Here is an 8,955-nt window from a genome sequence, read left to right on the forward strand (position 1 = left end):
TCTTTGGGCAGGAACAGCACACTCTGTGGAATCCAGTGCAGCTTGTTCCAGAAGAAATCCACCAGAGCGGCTTGGATGCTGGACAGAAGGCCTGCCTGGAGGGGGGTCTAGACACACCAACCTGTGCCAGAGGGAAGCTGCTGCAAGGTTATTACAGATTAAAACCCGCCCTCTGTAGGACAGGTGAGGTAGCAGCCAGGTCCACCTGCTAAGACGCCCTTTAACGTTTTCAAGCAGCCCTTCCCAGTTCTTTTGTTCCATCTGCTCATCCCCTAAAAACACACCCAGATATTTAAAACCATTCCTCACCCAACTCAGCCCCTGAGGTAAACAAAGCGTCCCATCCAGCCATTTCCCCACCAACAAAGCCTTACTTTTACCCCAGTTAATTTTGGCAGATGAAATCTTCCCAAAGTCACCCACAATGCTGATTAGATTGTCAATATCTTGTTGACACTGTAGAGTTAAAATGACATCATCAGCATAAGCAGACAGTAAAATCTTAAAATCACAATGGGGTACATTAAAACCAGAGAGGGTGCATCTCAACCTATTTAAAAAAGGCTCTATGGCCAGAGAATAAAGCATGCCAGATAAACAGCAGCCTTGCCTTATCCCCCTCTGGGCTTTAAAAGGAGAGCTTAAACCACCGTTTACCTTTAGAATACCCTAGCATCACAGTATAAGACCCTGATCATGGCTATAAGACGAGGGGGGAACCCAAAGGCTGCTGGAACCTTCCAGAGATATTCATGTTCAACCCTGTCAAATGCCTTTTCCTGATCTAGAGAAATCAGACCAGTATCCAAACCCAAAAGACTTGAGACGTCCAGAACATCACGAATTAATGATATATTATCAAAAATGGACCTGTTTGGAACGCAGTAGGTCTGGTCAGGGTGGACGATCCGACCAATAACCCTCCCCAGCCTGGCTGCCAGCACCTTAGAAAGCAGCTTGTAGTCACAGCAGAGCAGTGAGACGGGTCTCCAGTTTTTGATCTCCTGCAGATCGCCTTTTTTGGGTAGGAGTGTGAGGACTGCTCTCCTGCAGCTTGATGGCAGCCTTCCCCTGGACAGGCTGTTGTTGAGGACTTCCAGCATGTCCTCACCAATCACTGACCAAAAGGACTTGTAGAACTCAGCTGGAAGTCCATCAATACCCGGTGTCTTCCCACACTCCACACCCTGCAGCGCTTCGCCCAGCTCGACCAGGGACAGCGGCCTCTCAAGGCCCTGGAGAGAGTCCTCTGGGAGCTGCGGCAGACCGTCGAGGAAGACCCGCTCAAGCTCGGGCTGCTCTCTGTACTCGGTGCTGTACAGTTCAGTGTAAAAACGAACGGCCCGCCGGTGAATCCCTGCGGGGTCTGTAAGTAATTCGCCAGACTCAGCCCGCAGGGCATGCATACACCGGCTCTGACCGTTCTTGCGTTCCAGGCTGAAGAAGAAGAAGTCCATCTGCGTCACCTTCTGGAACCGAGACCTAACCAGAGCCCCCTGCGCTTTTACACCAACCAGGTCTGCTAGTGCAACTTTTTAGTTTTGAGAGCTTTAATATGCTCTCGATTTCCTGTGGATTCTGATAAACTTTGAAGTTCCACTATTTCTATCTCAAGACTTTTCATAGACCGGGTAATGTCTTTTGTGACACTCGAGTATACTGCTGACAAAACTGTGAAATCTGGACTTTACCAAAATCCCACCAGTGCTGCAAAGTGCTAAAAGATGCTTTAGTTAAACGAAAATTATTCCAAAAAAAAGTAAAAGCGTCTCTAAAATGTATATCATCTAAAAGAGTTGTGTTAAAATGCCAGTAGGCGCTTTTAGGTTTAACGTTTGCAATCCCCACAGTGCACTGAACTACACTGTGGTCAGAAAAAGCGACTGGTGAGATTTGGCAAGTCCTAAAAACATTAAGATGATGTTTAAAACAATAAAATCTGTCAAGCCTTGCTAGCGATAAAAAGTTTTCCCTGGCATGTGCCCATGTGTACTGGATCTGACCCCTATGTAAAATTTTCCATACATCACTGAGCTCATGTTTTCTAAGGAGCTGTATGAGCTTCCTCCGTGATGCAGGATGTGGCTCAAAGTGATTTCTGTCTGTGCTGGACTCTGTACAGTTAAAATCACCTGCTAAAAACACATATTCTTCTTTACTGCATCTGTCTAGAGCTCCACAAAGTGTGTTTAAAAACAACATCCTGTCAACCCCCCAATACAGGAGCATAAACACATAAAAAAATAAAAACACAATGACTAAAAACAGCACGAACTTTTAAAAACCTCCCTGCCACCACCTCCTCAACCTCAACAGACTGAGGGGTCCACCTTCTAGAGAACAGTATAGCTACACCAGCAGATAAAGAGCTTTTATGACTAAAGAAGCCTTGCCCATCAAACTCTCTAAGCCAATCTGCAGAACTTTGCTCATCACTGTGCGTTTCTAGTAAAAACATAACATCAATTTGTTTAAAATGTATCAGCTCAAACAGCTGAGCTCTCTTATAGGGATCCCTGGCTCCATTAATATTTAATGTTGCCATTTTAAAATCACACATGTTAAAAAGAGAGCTTAAAAACACAGCAAACAGTACATAAAGCAAAGCTCTGCAGAAAAGCCTAGACCATACCAGATTCATCATTTATCTGCTGTTGTAGCGCTGAAACTTTACCCTTTAATCTCCACCACTCCTGTTCGGTGAACCCCTCCTCCCCCTGCGTGCTCTTTATAAAATGAACTGATTGGATAAAACCTTGGCGATCCGGGAAATTCTCTTCCATTCGCACCCCTTTAGCATGTTTCGTAGAAGTTAAAAAGTCCCTGATCATTTTCAACGTGTATATGTTACGGGAGCCACAGGGCTGTGAAGACGGGGAGATGTTGGAGTCTGAGGATTCAGCGTTAGCAGCCGCTCCTTCCTCAGGTTGAACTCTGGAGGCTGAGCTCTTTTTAGCGCTGCGGGTCTGATACTGACCCTGCAGCCTTTTTTTCCCTTTGGTGACGGGGGGTTTAAACACGGGCTCAGCCGAGTCGCTGAGCGCCGCCTGCTCCCCCTGAACCTCAGCCGCCTCCGCGGTGTCTTCCCCACCGTCACCAAGCACCACATCACCATCATCAGTATCATTAACAATATCTACCGTTTCAGTTACCTGTTCAGCATCAGCCTCCAGAGTTACACTGTCCCCAGCCCCAACGCTCTCCTTACCTCCATCAGCTTCACTCCCCGCGGCTCCCGCCTCGCCGTCAGACCCGGGCTCCGGCGCGGACCCCCCGGCTAGCTCCTCTCCAACCTCAGCGTCCGCCGTGCTGGCGACCTCAGCGCGCGGCGGCGGGGCGACCCCCTTCTCCGGGCACGAGCGCACCAGGTGGCCCTCTTTCCCGCAGCCAAAGCACTTCATAGACTCCGTGGTGGCAAAAATGGTGTAATCAAAATTGTCTATGCGGAATTTAAATGTAACGTTGAGGTCGTCAGCGTTATCCTTCAGAATCATTAAAACATGACGTCTGAAGGATACGACGTGCTTTAGGAGCGGAGATCGGCAGCCGAGGGGAACCTTTTTAACAGGTGATACTACCTGCCCAAACCTGGACAGCTCGCGGGTCAGCACGTCGTCTTTAATGAACGGCGGCACGTTGGACAGGGTGACTCTTTTAGAAGGGGTGACGAGAGGAAGAGCCTTATAAAACTGCCTTTAATAGTGACTCCCTGACCCACCACCTCAGCTACTTTATCCACGTCAGTTAAAAACAGAACAACGGAGCCGTTCATTCTGGACGCAGATAGCACATTTTCACATCCTACAACTTCTCCAACAGCTAACGTACACTCCTCCACAGAAATGTCCACGCTCGTGGGCACCTTGATTGCGTGTTTGCGGCTCAGCCGCTCATAGTCACACGCCACTTTCTCCCCGGCCGCCATGGCGTCTAAACAATAGAGACGCCATCCCCAACCCCCCTAACCCCCCAAACACCCTCCCTACACCCCTAAACCCACTAACGAAACTGAAACTAAACTATAAACAACTTAAACTAAACTTAACAACCAAAAAATAGTGAAAAAAGAAAGAAAAGAAAAGGAAAATAAAGAAAAATAAACACGAGCGGACCAAACGGCCCGCACGCGCTCCCACACTCGCAAACGCTCCGCCCACTCAGAGAGAGAGAGAAAGAGAGAGAGAGGGAGGAAAGTATATATATATATATATAGAGTACAGGTCATACAGGTTTCTCAGGGGGACGTCTGCATCGGGACTGCAATTGTAAAAACAGGCGGATCAGTGAGTTTTTAGGCTTTTTTTCTCGGTCACATGACATCATCACAGCGTTCAGTAGCTCCTCCATTTCCACTCGCTGTTGTGATTTTAACGTGGATCTCCGTGGAAACCGTGGCGCGCCCAAAGTGTAATTACGACGCGCGGCAGTGGACAAATATCTATTTTATTAAAGGCGAGGAGACGAAACTCAGAGATGTGCGTCCGGACGGGACTAAAATTACCGGAGGAGCACGGAGTTCAGAGAAAAACAGTAGATAATTCAGCCTGTAATTTACTCAGAGGACGTCTGAGAAAAACATGTACCTCTCTCTCTCTCTCTCTCTCTCTCTCTCAGACTCCGGCTGCTGATGGAGAAACAACAGCATGATCTACTGTACTCTCTCTCTCTCTCTCTCTCAGACTCCGGCTGCTGATGGAGAAACAACATTAATATTCTGTTCTCTCTTTCAGTAGTGGTAGGTTGTAAAGTCTAAAGGTCAAACAAGGCAACAAACTGAAAGCAGTGTGGGATTCAGAATTACTGGTTTAACAGGCCCGTAGCCAGGGGGGATCGAAGGGTTCATTCGACATCCCCCCCGCCTGCCCCCAGAGTAGTGACGAGTAAGAAAATTTGTTAATGTTTCTCTTTACACATTTTGTTCAGACTGTTTTACACCAATCCAGTAGGTGGCGGTAATTTCCCCATTTCTGTTCTTAGCTTGTGGAAAGAATAAGAATCAGGGGAAAGTTACTTGAGAAAATGGGTAAAAAAGAAGACAAGGAGCAAAAACGGAAGAAATCGGCGGTAACATTGTCCCAAAATATTGGTGACTTGTTCAAAAAAAGGCCCAAAATCGGTAAGCTGCTGAGTGCAGGGCTTCTATTTCTTTACAACTCCCCTGCGTTAAAAGTGCCGGGCTCGGCTTAGCCCAATAGTATATTGTACATGTAACACCGGATTATTACTGTTATTATTGTGATAACTCCAAAGTCTGGATTTTAGTTGATTTTTAAGAAATGTATGGTTAAGTGACAGTAACATTCAGTCACTCACTTTGCTGACGATCAAGCTAGGGTGTATTTTACGGCCATATATAAAATTCAGTATTGAGGTGTAAAAAGGGGGTTAACCTCTTAACACGCCCTGGCCCGCCGGCGGGCCAGAAAAATATCATATTTAATATCTGGCTGTGTTTATAAATACTTATAGGTTCAATATAGACACCCAATATGCCATTTTAAAGCTTTTCAGTTATCTAGCCTATTTAGCCGTATATCCTTTCAGAAAATAAACATTTAGGGCGAAATATGCCTAGTTTATGAAAGTTATGAAATATTATTTTCATATTTACATTTTTCGTACGTCCATATTTGATCGAATGCGGACATGTTATACACCATCCGAACCGTCTGCCTCTCCGGATTACGGAACTGTGTTTAGAGTTTAAATCTGCTTGTGTTTCGCTTTGTGTTTACCTCAGGACACTCGAGACACACACCAAACCCCCTCCAGCGCTTCCCCCACACTCCTACCTTCAAAACGCCTCCAAACTTAAATCCATCAATCCAGTCACCAGTAATTCTCACATATATCCAAACAGTGCTTGAAATAATTTGAGGCAGAAAAAAATAAAATAAACTGTAACGCGTTATTAAAAGCGGATTATTGGTCGCTCCACGAATCCACGCATATCTAATGAATCAGCAGACCCTCACAGACCAGACGGTATGCAAATGAGCTCTGTCAGCCAATCAGGCGCCGAGTTCAGCGAGCTGAAGGGAGAGAATTTATATTATTATTAATTCATGTTTAAGTTTTAATGACAATACCGATAGTGTTCCTAATGAAGTAATTCTTATCTATTTATGTCAATAGTAGAGAGATAGACAGTAAAGGACAGCAACATCAGAGACAGACAATGGAGGGCAGCAACAGAGACAATGGAACAAAGCAACAGACAACTGAGGTGAGCAACAGAGACAGACAATGAAGTCACATCACAGATGTAGGAAGTTTGAGTAACGCTTACATTTATATAAAATTTATGTTAACAGTGGGGAGCAACAGACGAACAAATAAGGACAGCAACAACAGATTCACAACAAACTTATAATGAATAAAACATGTCTAAATTAAAAGGTTTGAAGTGCGCTGGTGTATTTAGGGGGCATTGAAGTAGAGAGCTAAATGAAGTCCACTTTTGGGGGAAAAAGATCCCCCTCATCACAATGCTGGCTACGGGCCTGTTTAATTATATAATTAGTATTTGTCATATATGTTTAATGTATTAAACAATAAACTAATTATTTACTTTATTACACTAATAAAACTTTATATTTTTCTCTCATAAACTTAAAAATAAGTTAACATTAAGGAAATTGGCTTTTCTGCAGAAGCAGTAAAGCAGGGCTGTGGGCAGTAGAGCTACTTTAAACCCTCAGCCACTGAGTTTTATGAAGGTATTAATCTTATTATTTATTTATCAGGTTTAAAACATGGGCTGCTTTCAGCATATACAAGTCAAGGCAACACCATTCCACCAAATAGGTGCCATTTTCTCGTTGTAACTCCAAATCAAACTTATTTTTTAATATTTTTATCTTATTTTAACTCTGAATCTAATAACACATATATTTAACTTTTCAAAACATGAACTCATTTTTACAAGGTTTCTAATAAGAAGATGTTTATGAAATTTAAAAAGCATGTTTAAAAGCAAGACCACTAATTCCTTTAATTTTCTCTCAAGAAAGTTTTTATATTAAAGATTTGGAAAAAGGAAAAATCACGATATATACATGCACATCGTATTAAAATATGAAAATGATCAAATGTATTATCTTGCAATTTAGTAAACAAATGGATAAATAATGAACTAAACAGAATTAGGGAAACATTAACTAATATTCACATTATAATAAATCAATAAACCAGGGGACAATATGCATTACTGGAACTCACTCCTGTTACTGGAACTCACTCCTGTTACTGGTACTCACTCCTGTTACTGGAACTCACTCCTGTTACTGGAACTTACTCCTGTTACTGAAACTCACTCCTGTTACTGGAACTCACTCCTGTTACTGGTACTCACTCCTGTTACTGGAACTTACTCCTGTTACTGGTACTCACTCCTGTTACTGGAACTTACTCCTGTTACTGGTACTCACACCTGTTACTGGAACTTACTCCTGTTACTGGTACTCACACCTGTTACTGGAACTTACTCCTGTTACTTGTACTCACTCCTGTTACTGGAACTTACTCCTGTTACTGAAACTCACTCCTGTTACTGGTACTCATTCCTGTTACTGACACTCACTCCTGTTACTGGTACTCACTCCTGTTACTGGTACTCATTCCTGTTACTGACACTCACTCCTGTTACTGGTACTCACTCCTGTTACTGGAACTTACTCCTGTTACTGGTACTCATTCCTGTTACTGACACTCACTCCTGTTACTGGTACTCACTCCTGTTACTGGAACTCACTCCTGTTACTGGAACTTACTCCTGTTACTGGTACTCACACCTGTTACTGGAACTTACTCCTGTTACTGGTACTCACTCCTGTTACTGGTACTCACTCCTGTTACTGGAACTTACTCCTGTTACTGGTACTCATTCCTGTTACTGACACTCACTCCTGTTACTGGAACTTACTCCTGTTACTGGTACTCATTCCTGTTACTGACACTCACTCCTGTTACTGGTACTCACTCCTGTTACTGGAACTCACTCCTGTTACTGGAACTTACTCCTGTTACTGGTACTCACACCTGTTACTGGAACTTACTCCTGTTACTGGTACTCACTCCTGTTACTGGAACTCACTCCTGTTACTGGAACTCACTCCTGTTACTGACACTCATTCATGTTACTGGAACTAACTCCTGTTACTTTTTTCTGTTTTGAGTAACAGGACTAAAAGTAACAGGACTGAGTTTTTAGCATAGTATTAGCAAAAACATGAAAAATAGGTAAGTGGCGGCTATGCTAATAGCATGAGGACACTGAGCACATTCTAGTGATTTTCACAAAATTTGAGTTTTAAAAATAAACCAATAAGATGTAAGAATGAATTTAGATAACAGGACTGAAACCCAAGGACACAACTAAAATGTGCGTTTTAACATAAATATTATGTATTTATATGGAAAAATATTTTTAAAGCATCTTTAAAGGATTTAATAAATATATTTGATGGTAAAGTTTATAGTTAGGGAGTAGAGGAGAATGGGTAACAAATGCTAAGTCATTTTATTAATGTTTTAAATATCATATCTTACTTTCTTAATTAGGTCACACAAGACAGGACACTATGATTAATAATAAAATGTATTTTAAAGTTATTTTGTGTGCAGATTTACACATGTAATCACCATTAGAAAGCCTGTGATTGTTTGAAATAGTTTATTTTTATTTATTTATTATTACTTTTATTTATTTATTTATAATTTCTTATTATTTTTAACATTTTACTTTACTTTTATCTTTTTACTTGTTTTATATTTTATACTTTTTTTACTTTTTATGTGTCAATTTGTTTTTTAAGGTATTTTTATGTTTTTTTTTTTTTTGTATTTTCTGTTTTACATATATATTTTATTTATATATATTAGAAGTTGATTTAAAATTAGTACTTTTATTTTGTTTCTTTTTTTTTTACTATTTTATTCCTTATTAATTCTAAT

Source organism: Astyanax mexicanus, chromosome 9 (genome assembly GCF_023375975.1).
Source record: "Astyanax mexicanus isolate ESR-SI-001 chromosome 9, AstMex3_surface, whole genome shotgun sequence".
NCBI classification, from domain to species: Eukaryota; Metazoa; Chordata; class Actinopteri; order Characiformes; family Acestrorhamphidae; genus Astyanax; species Astyanax mexicanus.